The sequence below is a fragment of the Zea mays genome, chromosome 1, assembly GCF_902167145.1.
Source record: "Zea mays cultivar B73 chromosome 1, Zm-B73-REFERENCE-NAM-5.0, whole genome shotgun sequence".
Taxonomy (NCBI): domain Eukaryota; kingdom Viridiplantae; phylum Streptophyta; class Magnoliopsida; order Poales; family Poaceae; genus Zea; species Zea mays.
The window spans coordinates 91,105,982-91,125,858 of NC_050096.1; positions in this window are offsets into that span (position 1 = coordinate 91,105,982).

The following is a 19,877-nucleotide window of genomic DNA, read 5'->3' on the forward strand; positions in this document are numbered from 1 at the left end:
GTACTGGCCCACGGGGCCTAATTAGTTAGCCACCTATTTCTCCCTCTATGCCTGAGGCCTTTCGTCCTAGGTCTAGCGGTCTAGTCCTGACGATCCGTAGCAGTTTCTAGGCAAGTTTTAGATTTTGAAAATTGGTATTCATGGTTTATTGTCCTTCTCTGTGGTGAAATTTGCTCCGATACCAGCTGTGGCAGAACCACCCGAATTATTCCAGCTTAAGTGCCTAAGTCACGCCTCAGGGGCCGCAACACACTTAAATCGGAATAACCTGTCAGTCCTTCAGATCTAGTCTGATAGAGCCACTTAACCAGGATCAAATTCCACAATCTCACTCGAAGGTGAGTCACAGAAGAAATACAATAAAACAGGAAACCTCAAATTAAGTGTTGAATTATTACATAGATCGGAGTTTTTGAGTAGCAAATAAGAGTTCACAAAATAAAATGCAGCGGATAATCGATGTCGTCGGTATCGAGGAAAGGGGCAAGGCCTAGCCCACTACTCCTCGTGCTCCTCTCCTGCCGGAGCAACATCCCACTCGACCGTCCAACCCGGTGGCAGGGTGGTAGGACAAGTCACACCATCAACCATTTCCTGAATGGTACCTGCAAAAATTATGCCACAAGCAAGGCTGAGTATACTAATACTCAGCTAGACTTAACCGGTGTGAGGAGTCTACTCCTCTACCTTTAGACTATGCAGCTGTTTGGCTGAGGGGTTTGGTTTGCCAAAAGCACTAGCTGTTTCTAAAATCAATTTTTAGCTTTTCAAATTCTATCATCATTAACTTAGCTAGATTTGCTAGATTTGCTCCTTCTAAGCATACATGGTAACAAGCATTTAGTTCAATCAACAAGTTATCTCATGTAACCTCATTTCACTTCTTACTCGATGCAGTACAAGGGGTCAAGCAGTCTCATTAGCTGCGAGAAGCAGACGATTCGAATCGAGTTTTAACCTTGCAAGGGAAACCTAAACACACGGCATGTCAGGGTACTCTGACCCCACACATGACAACCGTCCCCATCGATTCCCCGTTCGCGTCCAGGCCTCACCGCCTTGGCATACAATGCTCCACTGACCCCGGCTGCCGCCGTGCAGTGACCGCACTTGTACCCACCATAGCTAGCATGGGAGACCCAGTCTCGGGTCGCATGAGGGATAAAGTCCGCGCCCGGCTTCACTTAGGTACTAGGTTTACCGGTTACCATTTTTCCCGGCATGTGCTTAGTACGTTCAAAAGCTTGACTCAGGTATCCACACATTAATCCTTAATTCCTTTTTCCCGTCTCATGGACAAGGCATATAATAATACGGTTATGCATAAAACCGGGGATTGCCTTCAATTGCTGGGGCTGCGGGGAGATCCTCAACAACAGCCTCAGAAGCTTGCTCCTGGTCCTCCTCTTGGACAGATCCTTGCTCGGGGATGAGCACGTACTCTCCGTCGGCAAGATTACAATCTAATGAATGCAATGTGTAAGATATATGCATGATATGATATGTGCTTTTAGAGATTACAACTTTTGACGGTGTATGATCTACTTGAGTTAAACAAGGTTAACTTTACTTATGTAAGACCCTTGGGTGGTACACTTGGTAAATTGGGTCAAACTTTAGTTAAGGTAAGTGGTAGGTTTATTTTTGGGGTTCCACTGAATTCTTTTTAAGCCTTAGTGAGAATTAATAAGTACTTAAGTTAGACTTATTGGGGTGAGGTTTATTTCTTCTTTCCTTTTCTTTTATTCTCCTTAATGTTTTAGAGTGGGTTTGAACTACAAGTTGTTTTAATAAAATTCCAAAAATTCTGCAAAAATTACAGTGGCTTGGTACTGGTGTACAATTCTCTGTCTCAAAATTTGGGGATCAGAAAGTGAATAGTTTTCTCTGGGAAAAATTATCAAAGTTTAGGACAGAAGGGGTGCTTTGAACTACAACTATTATTTAACAGTGGGTAATTCTCTAAAAATTATTTTTGCTGGCTTTTAGGTGTTATAACCTGACTTGATACAAATTTCTAGCCATTAATACCTTTTAGCTATTTTACTATGGTTTTCTTAAGTTTCTAGCCAAATAGGTGCTTTCTACTACCACTATATTTGAAAAATATCAAACAACAAAGTTCTTATTTTTCTTAGCTTTTGTTTTGCGCAAGAGCAATCATTCTGAAGTTTGGCATCTTTTTGCTTAAGGGAAGGGGTGATATGCATTATTTGAATTAAGTGGCCTTTCTCATAATTTATTAACAATAGGTATGAGTTTGCTCCTTTTTCAGGGGTTTGCATTTTTCTCTGGTGGTTTATCTCATTATAGCCTTAGCAAAATTTTGGTTGCCCATTATTACATCATTAGGGGTTGTTCATGATTTATTTGAAAAATGCCTCATAATTCTCTTATATTTATTTTCCTTACTTAAAATGTTGGGCTGAGGTGTTCATTATTTTTGTAGTGGGGCTCTAGGGGTTGTAAGTCCAGTGGATTTTTATTATCCATTTTGGGTATAGTTTTATAATTCTCATAATCGATTTTCAGTTCAAACAAGGCTAAATAAACATTTTAATTTAAAACTGATCTGGACTAATGGTTTCTTTATTTTTCCTAGGTTCTATGTTACTTAAGCAAACTAGGAAAAATAATTATAATCACTGTTCCTTAATTTCTAATGCCTTTCTGATTTCTCCTAAGTTTTGGGCAAAATAGCTTTAATTGAAAATCTACACCATATTCTTCAATACTGGGGTTCCTACTATTTTTAAACAGTGTTTAAGTGAGGTTTGAACATCTACAAATTTTCTTAGGTTCAGCACAGAAGAAAAACTAATTTTCCTTAATTAAACAAGGTTTGGCCAGTTTCTGTTTATAATTTTAAACTCTAAAATTTAGAACAGAAAGCATAGGGTTTATCATTTTTAAATGATAGTTCATAATATTTAGGATCTAGCAAAATTAGTTTGGTAGCTTTTGATTAAGAACTCATCAAGTTATGGGTTTTCTAAGTTCTCTGGTTATTTAAAAAAAAGATTAACATAATTGATTAAAGGGAAAACGACTTTGCGCTGGGGTCCCTGGCGGTGTTTTAAGTTTCCTCGCGGATCAGTCCCTAGGCTACTATTCAAATGAGTCGCTGACGTTACAGAAAACCCCTCGGGTTCTTCTAATCCTAACCCGAGGTCCTTCTCCTAAGTTAAACAGTAACTGCGGCGGAGGAAAGGGTGGAGGGGCTTACCGGCGGCGAGATTGCTCCGGTGAAGTGGTCGAGGACGTAGGGGAGGTCTCGGGGATCACAACGGTGTGCGGGTCGCCGTCGGGGATGGTCGGAGTTGGCCGGTCCACGTGCGCAGGCGGGGATGCTCGTCGGCGGTGATGAGTCCGGCCTGCTCACGGCGAGATAGTTCAATTGAACTGGTCAGATAGATTCACGGGATGCCAGAGAAGATATGGGTGCAAGGAATTGGACGGGGACTCACTGGTTAGCTCTGTCCACGCGCAGCAGCGGAAGACAGAAGTCCGGTGAGGTCGATCTCGGGCTTCCGGTGAAGTCCGGCCGGGTCCGAGGGCTTGGAAAGCTTCACGGGCCACTGGCGGAGCTAGCCGAAGCACTGGCTCGACTTGGAGGTGGCTGGAGTGGGCTGGCCACGGCGGCCGAAGCTCTGGCGGCAATGGCGGGCGGAAATGCGCTCGCCGGAGCTAAGGAGGGGTGGCTGGCCGGTGATGGTGAGCTCGGGGTGAAGTGAGGCGCGCCCGGGGAGGCTTTATAGGCACGGGCGGGCACGACCGAGGGCAAGGGCGCACGGCGGACTTGACCGAACGCCGGGGCGAGCGCGCACGCGGGTTGGGCGAGCTCTGGCGTGCCGACCAGGGTCGAACACGTGTGCCCGTGCGTTCTGCCCAAGTTCTGGCGCGTGTGGTCGCTCATCCGAGCCTGCTCTCGCCTTGGTCAGTGCACAAAACCTCTTCTCCTCCCTACAAGCTACCGATCTTGTGGGGGGTCATAGGATTTTGCCTACTGGTTGCAGAGATATGGAGCCAGGAAATCAAGTCTGTCTCCCTGCTCAAACCCGAGGCAAATCTAGGGTTTCGTCGTGTCTAGGGCTCGCGTCCCAATGCCATATTCTGGCACACGACAGAGGGGTTAGTTAGGCACATTTTTGTTAATGGGGCCATTAGGATTCGAGTTAGGGATCAAGGTGAACATCCCTGATCTTTGGCTCAAGGTCTGAATTTCAGAATTCTGAAATTCAGAATTCCCATTAAGTCCTCACATGAGAAGCTTGATTTGGGGTTTTATTTGAGTTATTTTGGCCAAGCTTTCTCAACCTTTCTTGTTGCTTATTAAATATACTTCAATGTTTATAATTGGCTCAAGTCATAATTTTAAATTTTTCATACTCTTGTCCTTATTTTCTTGAATTTTGATCATGGGGCTCACTTAGGGTTTTTATTAAGGTTGCAACATTATTACCTTTTTGAAAGACCCATTTGTTTTGATCATGATACTTTTAAGTATATGCTTGGTGGATTCTTTATTCTGAAGTCAAATTGGTGTTCATGCTTAATTTGGTTCACATGAAATGATGGTTCTTGGTTTGGCATTTGAGAGAAACCCTAGGTGACACTGGGGTGTCACAAGGCAAACCCTCAGGGACTATGGCTACAAATTGAGCAAAGTCCCTCTCCTATGTGACAATGAGAGTGCAATTCGCATGGCGGATAATTCCGTTGAACACAGCCGCACTAAGCACATAGACATTCGGTATCACTTTTTGAGGGATCACCAACAAAGGGGGGATATCCAAATCGCTTATGTTAGCACCAAAGAATAATTAGCCAATATCTTTACCAAGCCATTAGATGAGAAAACCTTTAACAAACTTAGGAATGAGCTAAATATTCTTGATTCTCGGAATTTTGATTGAAAAATTGCACAAATAGCTATTTCATATACCTTTGGTCATATCTCTTTCACTTTGGTACAAATGCATATTTCTTATTAATTATGTACCAAGACTACGACTAATGTGTTTTCAAGTATATTTATATACTAAGTTGTAGATTGAAAGGGAAATGGGGTATGTGACGAAGACAAGGCTTCCACTCTACTCTAACGGTATCATTTATCCTTCGTCGCTACTCCGCTCACTCCAAATTGGTAGAATCCTTCACTCTTATTTACTTGTACCAATGGGGAGAAAGTTTCTAGGGCTCACAAAGTCTCCGTTTTTGGCGATTAATGCCAAAGGGGGAGAAAGTATTAGCCCAAAGCAAAAGGACCGCACCACCACACACCACCAATTTAAAACTTCATTTCGAAAGTTTTTCAAATTGGTATCTAACTATGTTTTCAAATAATTTTTCAATTGGTTAGTATTTTCAAAAATTGGTAAAACCCTCTTGAAACTAAGAGGAGAATTTCATTCTGGGGGAGTTTTGTTTAGTCAAAGGAAAAGCACTTGAAACAGGAGGAGAAGTTTCAAATCTTGAAAATGCTTCTTGCAATCTTATTCATATACCTTTGACTATTAGCAAAAGGATCTTGAAAATATTTTCAAAAAGAATTTGCAAAACAAAACAAGTGGTGCAAGTGTGGTCCAAAATGTTAAATAAAAGAAAGCAATTCATGCATATCTAGTGAAACTATAAATTGGTTTAATTCCAAGTAACCTATGCACTTACCTTATGCAAATTAGTTCAATTCTGCACTTATATATTTTCTTTGGTTTGTGTTGGCATCAATCACCAAAAAGGGGGAGATTGAAAGGGAAATAGGGTTAACTTTTTCCCAGTATTAATTTTGGTGGTTGAATGCCCAACACAAATATTGGACTAACTACTTTGCTCTAGATTGTATGTTCTACAGGTGCATAAAGGTTCAACACAAACCAATAAAAGATTGAAGTTAGGGATCAAATTCAAAGGAGCAAAGAAACCGAGTGTGCTCTGGTCTGGTGCACGAGACTGTCCGGTGTGCCACCGGACAGTGTCCGGTGCACCAGGACCGTACAGAGTCCAACTAGCCACTCTCGGGTTTCTTCAGGCGCACTCCGTTATAACTCACCGGACTGTTTGGTGTGCCACCGGACTGTTCGGTGCACCAGCGGAGCAACGACTACTCCGTGCAACGGTCGACTGCAAAAGCGCGGTGATCAGATGAACAGTGAGGAACAGTGCGCGCAGAGTCAGAGCCGCAGGTCAGATGCGCACCAGACACTGAACAGTGCCTATCCGGTGCGGCACCGGACTGTCCGGTGCCACTAGAGGACAAAGCCTCCAACGGTCAAAAGCTCCAGAATCCTAACAGTTGGGTGACGTGGTTGGCGCACCGGACAGTGTCCGGTTCGCCCATCGACAGCAGCCTGCCCCAACGGTTGTTTGGCGGTTGAGGGCTATAAATACCCCCCAACCACCACCACCCCAAGCATCCAATATTTCTGAGTATCACATTCATTACAAGAGCTCTAGCATTCACTCCTAGATACAATTGAAAAGATCAAAGCCTCTCCAAGTCCCCAATTCATCTCAAACATTTAGTGACTTGAGAGAGAGAGAGATTTTGTGTTGTTTTGAGCTCTTGCCTCTTGGATTGCCTTCTTCCTTTCTCATTTCTTTTCTCAAGTGATTTGTAATCGAAGCAAGAGACACCTAAGTGTGTGGTGGTCCTTGTGGGGTCTAAGTGACCCGGGAGATTAAGGAAAAGGCTCACTCGGTCTAAGTGACCGTTTGAGAGAGGGAAAGGGTTGAAAGAGACCCGGTCTTTGTGACCACCTCAACGGGGACTAGGTTCTTTAGAACCGAACCTCGGTAAAACAAATCACTGTGTTCATCCGCTTTATTTCTTGATTGATTTGTTTTCCCCTCTCTTTTGGACTCGGATTTAATTCTAATGCTAACCCCGACTTGTACTGTGTGCTTAAAGTTTATAATTTCAGATTTCGTCTATTCACCCCCCCTCTAGGCGACTTTCACTAAGGTCACCAACGGTAGTAGACAACTCGACATTGGTTTTGCTACGAACACCAACGATGCTTGTTGCAAACCCAACAGGAAGGCTCGTGTCCGATATGTGCACCTTGGCAATGGATGAAGATGAGCATATGGTGTCACTACAACTGACATTCATGTTCTCGTTGCGATGATCCTAAGATATCCTCCACTTGATATCGAGCTGACAACAATCATCATAAATGTTCTAGCCATGCAAGTCTCCAAAGGCTTCAGTAACATGATGCTTTAAATGGAATACCACTTGAGCAAAAATAGGATATGGCCCTTCAAGCACGTGCACAATCCAAATTGCAGACTGTGATCAAACTTTGGATGTTGCTCCCACTGTCCAAATCTAACCTCAAAGTGCAACAACTACTAGCGTTGATCTTCCCAACATCCAATACAAGAGAGGAAAAGAATTCCAGGAATCTGAATGCCTCTGATACCAATTGTTAGTGATCCACTCAAGCCACCACCATGAACACGCACAATAAGCACTATTGATCCAATACAGTGTGAGATAAATCGAGTTTGCAGCAGAGAGTAAGCAGGGGGTCGAAGAGGACTACAATTACATATGCGAATCAATAGAATCCCTAGACCAAAAGAACTAGTAGAGAGCGGATTTAGGGGAAGATGACCCGTAGAGGATAGGAATACCGAAGTGGAAAGAAGTTCTCTTCTGATTATTCGATGCCCCCGATTGTGTACTGCATTTGCCATCTTGTACTCCACTCATGTGCACCATTATGGCCCACAACCCATTAACTGATGGTCCATACCGTATTTATTCGGTATTTTACCATTGGTAACGAATTCGATAATTTTTCAGAAAAATATTAAATGTGAACTGGTCTTTGTAAATTCATAATAAGTTCATCTTAACTTAGAAAAATATGAAACAAAATTTATTGTTTTCCTAAAATCAAAATCTATGTAATGGTATTTAGTTTAGAGTTGTTCAAAACTTTTATAGATCTTATTTATAGTTTCTTTCCAATTATTACTCTTGATACATATGTTCATAGCACGAGAGTCTTAGAAGGACCAGAATGACTTCAATTATGTTGACTTTCTAACTATATGTATGTGTGTATAGTGTTGTCACTTGTATTTGTAAGATGTTCATTTAATGTCTTGTGAGATCTATCTATTACGGTCGTCTTCTAAGATCTATTTTCTAACATCTCGCAAAATCTATTAAAGTGGTTTGGCTACTCATACTAAAATCTATTTTCTAATTGGTTCACACATATTGTTGTATGATATCGATCAAGTCATATACTTATATATGGCTTGTGTCATGTTCTATGTTTTGATATGTTTATCGGTTTAAATAATCTCGTTTTTGTAATTTTCTATCGTTATCGATGCACTTTCGACTGTATATTTTTTATCGACATAATCGAAATATCGATACCGTTTCGTTTCCCACAATATCTTATCGTTTTCGTTAAAATAATTTAAAAGTGAAAGTGGTGGACCCTTTTTTCAATCGTTTTCACCCTGGTCCTTCTCCTGCATGCTAGGAGCGCAGTAGGGCTTCATGGCGCAAGACGATTGGACCGAAACCACCCTCGGCCAAGCCTAGCACGAAGCGCGGGGCCGGGGCAGAGCAGAGTCCAGAGCGCGTGCGCGGTGCACTACCGGGCCTGTAGTGGGCGCCGGCCGCCGGCCACGGCATGTTCGGGACGTTCGGTTCGTTTTCCCCTGTACACGGTGCCCTACTGCCCTCTGCGCTGTGGGGTGGACGAGTGGTGGTGCGGACGCGCGGGCGAGCATGGCAGACAAGGAACATGTTGGGCGCACATGGGGGGAGCGCGTGCGCCGGGAGGGGAGACTGGGAGAGCCGAGCCGTGGCCCGTGGCGACTGGCGAGAGCTAGGGATGGTCAACCGGCACATGCCCATGCCATGCAGCCGTCCATCCAGCACCAACAGCCCAACACCAACACCCCCCTGACCTATCGACGCTGCTGTTTTGCGCACGACAGCCCCGGGCAGTCGACCCGTCGTCGTTCACCGCGTTCGCCACCATATTTCAGCGGGCACCAGTGTTGAAAAATATCCTGCTATATCCGGCTGGTTTTTTTTTCCACGCACAGCCCGACGAAGCGACGTTGCGTTGTCGGAACCGTTGGGCTGGCACGCCGCGCATGTCCTGTTTTTTTTTTTGTTATCGTCTCTGAAACCCACAGGATGTCAGGAAGCCAAGGCGTGTTGTGCCACAGGACAGAGCTGAGCAGGAAACAGAATTACCCGACACGACATGCGATGCGAGGAGAAGCGTGCGAGGCCTGCGGCTGCGGATCCGCAGCCTCCTGGGCCTGGGCCTGGGCCTGGGCCTGGTCCTGCATGTGGCGACGCCGTGCCAATTGCGACCGGAGTCCGTCCAGCTGCGCGTTTCTGGAATCCAAGGAGACCCATCCCAATCATGGAGGCGTCGCCGGTTCACTTGCCGCAAACAGCCAAGGAAGCCGGAGAAGGAAAGGGCAGACAACGCAACACTGCCATGGCTGCTAGCCTGCTACCCTGATCTTTCAACACACACAGCAGGGCATGCATGATGCATGCAGTGCAAATCCATGTGCCACAATCCTGATAAAGTCTTGATCGGTTATTACTGTCACATATAAGGTCTTTTCGGTTACAAGAGAATAAATCCCTATAGATTTAATCCAGGTCTAGATTTATTGAATTCATACATCACACTTAATCCCACACCCAATTATATAGATCTAGATTGAGAGCAAAACGACAAGCCTAATAACGTCCTTAACCATATGCTTCGCAGATACCACGTCAGGTGCATTGTCACTGGCTTTTAGCATAGGGTTGCGACTTGCGTGGCCACTCGTAAGTCGCCACCAGGACTGCTAACTTGTAAAAAATTGCTGCAACGGTTATTTTATAATTTTTCAAAAAATACAGGACACATCGTGAAGTAACATAAATATACTAAACTTCATATTAGTGCTCTATCCTTAGTTTCTACAACATCATAAACCTTTTCTTTCTTGATAATGTAATTTGTTTCAAAAAAATACTTGATTTAGAGCTTAACTATTGGAGCTCAACTTCTTTTCATTCCTAAACACTTTAAATAATATAATATTAGAATTTTGGCTCATTATTTGAGGCACCTCAAGGTGCCTCAAAATATTGCCATATAGTTTAAAATACTACATAATTTAAAGTGTTTAGGGCACTGAGAACAAATTGGGCTCCAAAAGGTAAGTCTTAGATCATGTATTTTAGGAAGTAAATTATATTATTAGTAAAGAAAATATTGAGAATGATATATAAAACAAGAATAGGACACTAATATGTGGTGTAGTATATTTGGGGCAATTCATAAAAAATTTGTAAAATAGAGGTATTGTTAGAGTTGTTTTTTTACAAGTTGAGTCATATATTTTAAGATAGGATACTGATTTAAGGCTATATTGGAGATGCTTAGTACCTAAGGTTTGTCTGGATTCTAGCCTAAGACATCACGACTTGTAGCCTAACTTTTTTGTCTAAGATTAGTCCTTTAACTCGAACGATTAAGATTAATCAAGATGTAGCGTCTTAGACAAAAAACCAAAAATACCCTAGTAGCAATGGTTTGGAGCCTGCCAAGGGTCTCGTATAAAGTCGTATACAAATATCATGTTTTATAGATCAAAAGATGAGAGTTGATGGGTAGGCTAACTAGTCTATTGTTGCCAATTTGCCAACAGGCGCCTGCTAGATCTTGTAACAAATAAAACAAGAAGCTCTAAGGTAGACAAAATTGTAAGTTAGCAAGGTTCACCAAACTGGATCCCTAGAAAAAACCGGTTGGGGCCAGTATCTGATTAATCGTGATAAATCAATGGAAACTAGTAGAAATCGTCTGAATTCAAAATCAAACCAATTTTTGAATTCCAACAGCTCGAGACCGATTAATTGGTTAATAAGCTGGTAAATCGACAACACTGGTGCAAAAAACAAACCACTTGTTTTTTGGCAAATAAAGGACACTGAGGTTCTATAATTTGAACAAAAGATGACACAAATGTTATCACAAATATAATAACAACATTTAGCGGTTCAAATACATTACATGCCATTGTTTCATAGTGTCGGCGTTTCGAGACCGGGGGTCACTCAGGCCGACGAGTGAGTGCCGCGTGTCCCAGCCCAGATGGGTCGAGCGCGTGGGCGAGCACAAAGGGGGGAGAGGAGCGAGGCGGCCGGAGCCCGGCGTGGGAGTAGTGGGAATCCCGCGGCCTTCGTGTTCGTCCCGCGCCCAGGTCGGGTGCGCTTGCAGTAGGGGGTTACAAGCGTCCACGCGGGTGAGGGAAGCGAGCGGCCCCAAGGGAGCGCCTATCTCGTCCTCGTCCCCGCGCGGCCAACCCTCTCTAAGAGGGCCCTGGTCCTTCCTTTTATAGGCGTAAGGAGAGGATCCAGGTGTACAACGGGGGGTGTAGCGAGGTGCTACGTGTCTAGCGGGGAGAGCTGACGCCCTAAGTACATGCCAATGTGGCAGCCGGAGAGATCTTGGCACCCTGTTGGTGTGATGTCGTGGCTGTCGGAGGAGCGACGGTGCTTGGCGGAAGGACAGCTGTTGGAGCGGTCGAGTCCTTGCTGACGTCCGCCTGCCTTCGTAAGAGAGCTGGGGGCCGCCGTCGTCACAGAGCGTGCGGGGGCGCCATCATTGCCTATCTGGCAGAGCTAGCCAGATGGGACACCGGTCTTGTTTCCTACGGCCCGAGGCGGCTCGGGGTAGGGTGATGATGGTGCCTCCTGTTGACGTGGCTGGCCCGCGCCCTAGGTTAGGCGACGTGGAGGCTCCTCCGAAGCCGAGGTCGAGTCTGTCTTCCGTGGCCGAGGCCGAGCCCCTGGGTCGGGCGAGGCGGAGGTCGTTCGGCGGAGGCCAGGGCGGAGTCCGAGCCCTGGGGTCGGGCGAAGCGGAGTTCGTCCTCTTCTGGGGCCGAGCCCGAGTCCGAGCCCTGAGGTCGGGCGGAGCGGAGTTCGCCGTCTTCCGGGACTTAGCCCGAGTCCGAGCCCTGGGTCGGGCGGAGCGGAGTTCGCCGTCTTCCGGGACTTAGCCCGAGTCCGAGCCCTGGGTCGGGCGGAGCGGAGTTCGCCGTCTTCCGGGACTTAGCCCGAGTCCGAGCCCTGGGTCGGGCGGAGCGGAGTTCGCCGTCTTCCGGGACTTAGCCCGAGTCCGAGCCCTGGGTCGGGCGGAGCTTCCTATGGCGCCTTTGGTAGGACCCGACCGCCTGTCAGTCTCACTCTGTCAAGTGGCGCTGTAGTCGGAGTGGCGCATGCGGCGCTGTCCTTCTGTCAGACCGGTCAGTGGAGCGGCGAAGTGACGGCGGTCACTTCGGCTCTGCCGGGGGGGCGCGTCAGGATAAGGTGTCAGGCCACCTTTGCATTAAATGCTCCTGCGACTCGGTCGGTCGGTGCGGCGATTTAGCCAGGGTTGCTTCTTAGCGAAGGCAGGGCCTTGGGCGAGCCGGAGATGTGTCTGCCATTGGAGGGGGGCCTCCGGCGAGACGGAAACCTTCCGGGGCCGGCTGCCCTTGTCCGAGGCTAGGCTCGGGCGAGGCGTGATCGAGTCGCTCGAATGGCCTGATCCCTGGCTTAATCGCACCCATCATGCCTTAGCAGTTTAATGCTGATGGGGGTTACCAGCTGAGAATTAGGAGTCTTGAGGGTACCCCTAATTATGGTCCCCGACAGTAGCCCCCGAGCCTTAAAGGGAGTGTTAACACTCGCTTGGAGGCTTTCGTCGCACTTTTTGCAAGGGGACCAGCCTTTCTCGGTTGCGTTTTGTTCCGGTGGGTGCGCGCGAGCGCACCCGCCGGGTGTAGCCCCCGAGGCCTCGGAGGAGTGATTTCACTCCTTCGAGGTCTTAATGCCTCGCGTAATGCTTCGGCTGGCCTGGTTGTTCCCTCATGCGAACTGGCCGTAGCCCGGGTGTACGGTCGGGGCCCAAGTTCTCGGGCTGGTATGTTGACGCTGTCAACGGTGTGGCCGGAGCCGGGTTTGCGAGAGCAGCCCCCGAGCCTCTGCACGGAGCAAGAGGGCGATCAGGGACAGACTCGGCTTTTTGCATACGCCCCTACGTCGCCTTTCCGCAAGGAGGAGGCGGGGAGAGCGCCATGTTACCCTCGATGGGCACCGAACATGGTGTCTCCGGTGAGCTGCAAGCGGGTAATCCGAGTGGACGTCCGTGCTCCGTTCGTTAGGGGTCGGCTAGGGGCCCAGAGGCACGCCCAAAAGTACCTGCGGGTGATCTGCCAGACTCGCTCCCCTGGCGACGGGGTCCGAGGGCTCGATGCCTCCCTCTGGTGGGATTCTGTTACAAGATCGCTCCCGCTGGTCTCGGAAATGTCCTAGGGTACCTCGGGAGCGCAGCCCGAGCCTCGGTTATGTATCGAACGTACCCCTGGTCATCCCTCGCTCGGTGTCTGAGGCGACTGTGAACCCTTCGGGGGCCAGCCTTCGAACCCCTGATCAGTAATGGGCGCGGAGCCCGGGTAGCCTGAGGCGGTCGTGGAACCCTTCGGGGGGCCGGCCTTCGAACCTCTGACCAGTAGTGGGTGTAGGGCCCACGCGATCTGAGGCGGCTGTTGAACCCTTCGGAGGGCCAGCCTTCGAACCTCTGATCAGTAAGGAGGCTCGGAGCCTGGTTCCTTCACTGGGAAGGATCCTTTTCGGGGTATCCCCCTTTCCCGGTCCCTGTTGCAAGAGAGAGAAAGAGGAAAAAATGAAAAGGATTCGAAATCGAACGACGCGGCGTACCTTTTTTGGTGCGGTTGTTTCGGCGAAGGCGGAGCGTCGCCTGCCTTTCCTGCGCCGCCTGCCTTGTCGCGGAGTTAATGCGACGAGGCGAGTGGTTGGCGGGGCGGCCGTTGCGCGTGCGCGAGCCGTTCGAGGGACGGATCACGGGCGCGTCGTCTTCACGCCGTGAGAGGGGGTTCCCGTGCTGCTCCCGGATGGGACGTGAGCTTGGCTGACGACGTGACCGTTGCTCCCGCCCGCCTGCCACCGCCATTACTGCCGGTCCACCTTTGGCCACATTGACTGTCGCGCCAGGCTGGCGCTGCTGGGTCGTGCGCTGGGTCGCCTCGAGTCGCGGTGTTGGTTCCACAATCGAGGAGGCGCGGTGGTGGCGCAAGTGGCGGTGCGGTTGCCTGCATGCAGCATCCGGCGTGCCGGTTGCGTGACGCGTGGGCCTGGTCCTCCATGCAGGCACGTCAGGAGTCGGAGAAGCGCGTCCACCTGGCGCGGTTGCATGCCGCCTGCATGGCTGCCTGCCTCTTTCGCCCGTTGGTCTGGGCAAAAGTGGAGGGTCGCTTGTAACCGCCGGGCAGTCGTGCGCGCCGTGCGCGGCGGTTTGGCTTCTTTCGCTCTGAGCCGGTCTGCATGACATGCGGGACCCAGCCCCCGCGCCGCAGGGGAGGGCCTTGGAGTGTGTCGGAGAAGACTCAGCCCGTGACGGTGGGAGGCACGAGTAGGGAGAGTGGCCTTTAAAAGGAGGGCGACCCCCTTCAGAAGGCGATCATGTCTTCTCCCTTCCTCATGCACTGCGTCCTTCCATCTTCCAAGCCCCCGGATGGGGGATGCCCGCCGTCTTTTCGCCTCATCGTCGGAGGAACGCAACTCCGTGGGAGTTGGTACCTTTCAGCCATCGTTCGGCTTCAAGGATTTTCATCATGCAGCCCGGCTGCACCCCTCCACCGGCGGTCACCTAGGACGGTGACCTCCAACTTGGTGGTGGGGGAAAGCGAGCCGGGCTGCGGCCTCTGCCCCTCCCTCAGCCTCAAGGATTTTCGTCATCCAGGCCAAGATGGAGGGTGAGGCGGATCAGGGGGCTGCCTCCGCGTGGGTCGGATTTGCCCTCTTCTTCCCCTGGCGTCTGGGGGGTGACATGGCATCCTCCGACTTCGCGGAGACTTCCTCCAGCCATGCCGCGAGGGCGGCGCCCACACTCTTGGCGGTTCTGGCAAGGGCGAAGACCTGCCGGCGCGCTTCGAGGCGTCGGCAGCCGGAGATGGCTTCTCTACCGACGAGATTGCCAACTCCGCCAGTAGTCCTGGGTCTCCGTCTCCCGGCCTGAATGGCTGGCTCTCGTCCTCGGTGGGCGAGAGTCCTTCCGGAAGGGCACTTTGAATGTCAGTGCTTTGTTCATTATGGCTTTCGGGGCCTGAACATGTATGTTATTTTTGGCTCGGAGCCGTGTTTTTTTCCTCATTTTCGAGCACTAAGACTCGCCTGTTGATTATCTGAACCGCTTCACCAAGCATGAGTCGCCCCGGGTCAAGGTGACGAGTGAGGTATCCGTAGCCCGGAGGCGTAGGAGTCCCTCGGCTCGGTCGGCCTTGTTGTCTGAGGCTCATCTAGCTTAGTTAAAGAACCCCTTGGCCGCTCTTCGACGAGCCGAGGCCAGGGGTAGCGATATCAGCATGAACAGAAGCGGAGTCGGTTCGAAAATGAAACCTGGTTGGCCGGAGCCGAGCCGGGTTGTCCGTTGGTGGGGCCGACGCCGGAGTCGATCAGCCGAGGCCTCGGGTCGGGCTGGCGCCCTTGGAAGATGGTCGGCCGAGGCTCCAGGGGTATCCGGCTGAGTCGCCTGCTCGGGCCGGATTCCCGGAGAAGACCCTGGCGGCAATGACCCGGGCGTGGTGATGACGTCGTCCTTCGGAGCAGAGGCCTTCGGACCGCGTCGCCGTCCGAGGCTAGGTCGAACCTCGCCGAAGGTGTCGTCGATGCCGAGGGTGCTGCTGCCCCCTTCCAGCGTCAAGACCCGAGCCTGCAGGATCAGAATGTCTTGTAGTGTGTGTCTTCTGCGACCGCCGAGGCCAGAGAACACACCCTCGCTGTGTTGTAAAGCTGCGTCTCCTTTCCTCTTGTTTCGGGTATCTGGACTTTTTTGTCGGTAACAGGGATGTTTGTGCGAGCGAGAGTTGCTTCTCGCGGAAGGTGATGAGTGAGGTATCCGTATCCCAGAGGCGTGGGAGTCCCTCGGCTCGGTCAGCCTTGCCGCTTACGCGTACTTTCACCCGCCCATGGGGCCCTGTCACCGACTCAGTCTAGAAGGCCCGAAGGATTGCTTCGGCAGAAGAGCTTCCGAACGTAAAGACTTGTTCGATCCGCGGAGTCGCTTTATCCGAGCGCGAGTTACTTATCGCAGAAGGTGATGAGTGAGGTATCCGTATCCCGGAGGCGTAGGAGTCCCTCGGCTCGGTCAGCCTTGGCTGCTTACGTGTACTCCGTCGTTTTCAGGATCCACCTTTCGAAGTAGTCAGAAAGCACGAAAGATATTCTGACAGAAGAAATGTTTTTTCGAGGAAAATTTCAACGCAGAGGGGGTGCTCCCCCTTTTAGCCCCCGAGGGAGGGTCGGGCTTTGCCGAGGCGAGGCCGACCCTTCCTTGATGACTAAACTTTGCGTGGGTGCGAGGTGTATAAACGACTTGAAAATATCTTAAGGGTAGAAGCGACGTAGCTGTTGGATGTTCCAAGCGTTGCCGTAGACCTCGCCTTGGCTGTTGGCCAGCTTGTACGTTCCGGGCTTCAGAACTTTGGTGATGACGAATGGCCCCTCCCAGGGGGGCGTGAGCTTGTGCCTCCCTCGGGCGTCTTGCCGCAGCCGAAGCACCAGGTCGCCCACCTGGAGGTCTCGGGGCTGGACCCCTCGGGCGTGGTAGCGTCGCAGGGACTGCTGGTACCTCGCCGAGTGTAGTAAGGCCTTGTCCCGAGCCTCTTCCAGCTGGTCCAGCGAGTCTTCTCGGCTAGCTTGGTTGCTTTGATCGCTGTAGGCCCTCGTCCTCGGGGAGCCGTATTCCAGGTCAGTGGGCAAGACAGCCTCGGCCCCGTAGACCAGGAAGAACGGCGTGAAACCCGTGGCTCAGCTCGGTGTTGTCCTCAGGCTCCAGACCACCGAGGGGAGTTCCTTCATCCATCGCTTGTCGAACTTGTTGAGGTCGTTGTAGATCCGAGGCTTGAGCCCTTGTAGAATCATGCCGTTGGCACGCTCTACTTGCCCATTCGACATGGGATGAGCCACGGCGGCCCAGTCCACCCGGATGTGGTGGTCCTCGCAGAAGTCCAAAAATTTTGTGCCGGTGAACTGGGTGCCGTTGTCGGTGATGATGGAGTTCGGGACCCCGAAGCGATGGATGATGTTGGTGAAGAACGCCACCGCCTGCTCGGACCTGATGCTGTTCAGAGGTCGGACCTCGACCCACTTGGAGAATTTGTCGATGGCGACCAGCAGGTGCGTGTAGCCCCCGGGCGCCTTCTGTAAGGGGCCGACGAGGTCCAGACCCCACACAGCAAAAGGCCAGGTGATGGGTATCGTCTGCAGAGCCTGAGCAGGCAGGTGGGTCTGCTTCGCATAGAATTGACACCCTTCGCAGGTGCGGACAATTCTAGTGGCGTCAGCCACCACCGTCGGCCAGTAGAAGCCTTGTCGGAAAGCATTCCCGACGAGGGCCCGAGGCGCTGCGTGATGGCCGCAAGCCCCCGAGTGTATCTCTTGTAGGAGTTCCTGTCCTTCGGCGACGGAGATGCATCGCTGGAGGATGCCCGAAGGGCTGCGGTGATAGAGCTCCTTCTCATCGCCCAGCAAGACGAACGACTTGGCGCGTCGCGCTACTCGCCGAGCCTCGGCTCGGTCGAGGGGTAGCTCTCCTTGGCGGAGATATCGCAGGTACGGGGTCTGCCAATTTCGATCAGGCGTGACCCCGGTCTGCTCCCCCTCGATGCGCAATGCCTCGCCTTCGGTGGCCGAGGGTACCTCGGGCTGATCCGAGGGTGCCTCGGGCCGAGCCGAGGGTGCCTCGGGTTGTGCCGAGGGTACCTTAGGCTGAACCGAGGCCGCCTCTGGCTCGGCTGAGTCATCGATCTTGACGGATGGTTGATGCAGATCCCGGGAGAAGACGTCCGGGGGAACCGTTGTTCGCCCCGAGGCTATTTTAGCCAGCTCGTCCGCAGTCTCGTTGTAGCGCCGAGCGATGTGGTTGAGCTCGAGCCCGTAGAACTTGTCTTCCAGGCGCCGAACCTCGTCGCAGTAGGCCTCCATCTTCGGGTCGCGGCAGTGGGAGTTCTTCATGACTTGGTCGATGACGAGCTGCGAGTCACCGCGAGCGTCGAGGCGTCGGACCCCTAGCTCGATGGCGATCCGCAACCCATTGACCAGAGCCTCGTACTCAGCCACATTGTTGGACGCCGGGAAATGGAGGCGCAGCACGTAGCGTAGGTGCTTCCCGAGGGGTGAGATGAAGAGCAGGCCCGCGCCGACTCCTGTCTTCATCAGCGACCCGTCGAAAAACATGGTCCAGAGCTCCGGTTGGATCGGAGTCGTCGGTAGCTGGGTGTCGACCCACTCAGCTACGAAGTCCGCCAAGACCTAGGACTTGATGGCCTTCCGAGGGGCGAACGAGATTGTCTCGCCCATGATTACCACCGCCCACTTTGCAATCCTGCCCGAGGCCTCTCGGCACTGGATGATCTCCCCCAGGGGGAAGGATGACACCACAGTTACCGGATGAGACTCGAAGTAGTGTCGTAACTTCCGCCTCGTCAGGATCACTGCGTACAGCAGCTTCTGAATTTGTGGGTAGCGGATCTTGGTTTCAGACAGTACCTCGCTGACGAAGTAGACTGGCCTCTGAACGAGCAATGCATGCCCCTCTTCTTGCCTCTCGACCACAATCGCGGCGCTAACCACCTGAGTGGTCGCGGCGACGTAGACCAAGAGGGCTTCTCCATCAGCTGGAGGCACCAGGATATGCGCCTTTGTGAGGAGCGCCTTCAGGTTCCCGAGGGCTTCCTCGGCCTCAGGGGTCCAAGTGAAGCACTCGGCCTTCCTTAAGAGGCGGTACAGAGGCAGTCCTCTTTCGCCGAGGCGTGAGATGAAGCGGCTTAGAGCCGCAAGACATCCCATGACCCTCTGTACGCCCTTTAAGTCCTTGATGGGCCCCATGCTGGTGATGGCTGCAATTTTCTCCGGGTTGGCTTCGATGCCCCGCTCGGAGACGATGAACCCCAAGAGCATGCCTCGGGGCACCCCGAAGACACACTTCTCAGGATTGAGCTTGACGCCTTTCGCCTTGAGACACCGGAATGTCACTTCAAGGTCGGAGAGAAAGTCCGAGGTCTTCCTCGTCTTGACTACGATGTCATCGACGTAGGCCTCGACCGTGCGACCGATGTGTCCGCCGAACACATGGTTCATGCACCGCTGGTACGTCGCGCCCGCATTCCTCAAACCGAACGACATGGTGACATAGCAGTACATGCCGAAGGGTGTGATGAAAGAAGTCGCGAGCTGATCGGACTCTTTCATCTTGATCTGATGATACCCTCTTTGATGAACCCTGCCGCCATTAGCTTGTGGATCTCCTCGCCTATCGCTCTGCGCTTCTCCTCATCGAATCGGCACAGAGGCTGCTTGACGGGTCGGGCTCCGGCCCGAATATCCAGCGAGTGCTCGGCGACATCCCTCGGTATGCCGGGCATGTCCGAGGGACTCCACGCGAAGACATCGGCGTTCGCGCGGAGAAAGTCGACGAACACTGCTTCCTATTTGGGGTCGAGCCCGGAACCGATCCGGATCTGCTTGGAGACGTCGCCACTGGGGTCGAGGGGGACGGTCTTAACCGTCTCCGCTGGCTCGAAGTTGCCGGCATGACGCTTCACGTCTGGCACCTCTTTGGAGAGGTTCTCCAGGTCGGCGATGAGGGCCTCGGACTCGGCGAGGGCCTCGGCGTACTCCACGCACTCCACGTCGCATTCGAACGCGTGTTTGTACGTGGGGCCGACGGTGATGACCCCGTTGGGGCCCGGCATCTTGAGCTTCAGGTAGGTGTAGTTGGGGACGGCCATGAACTTCGCGTAGCATGGCCTCCCCA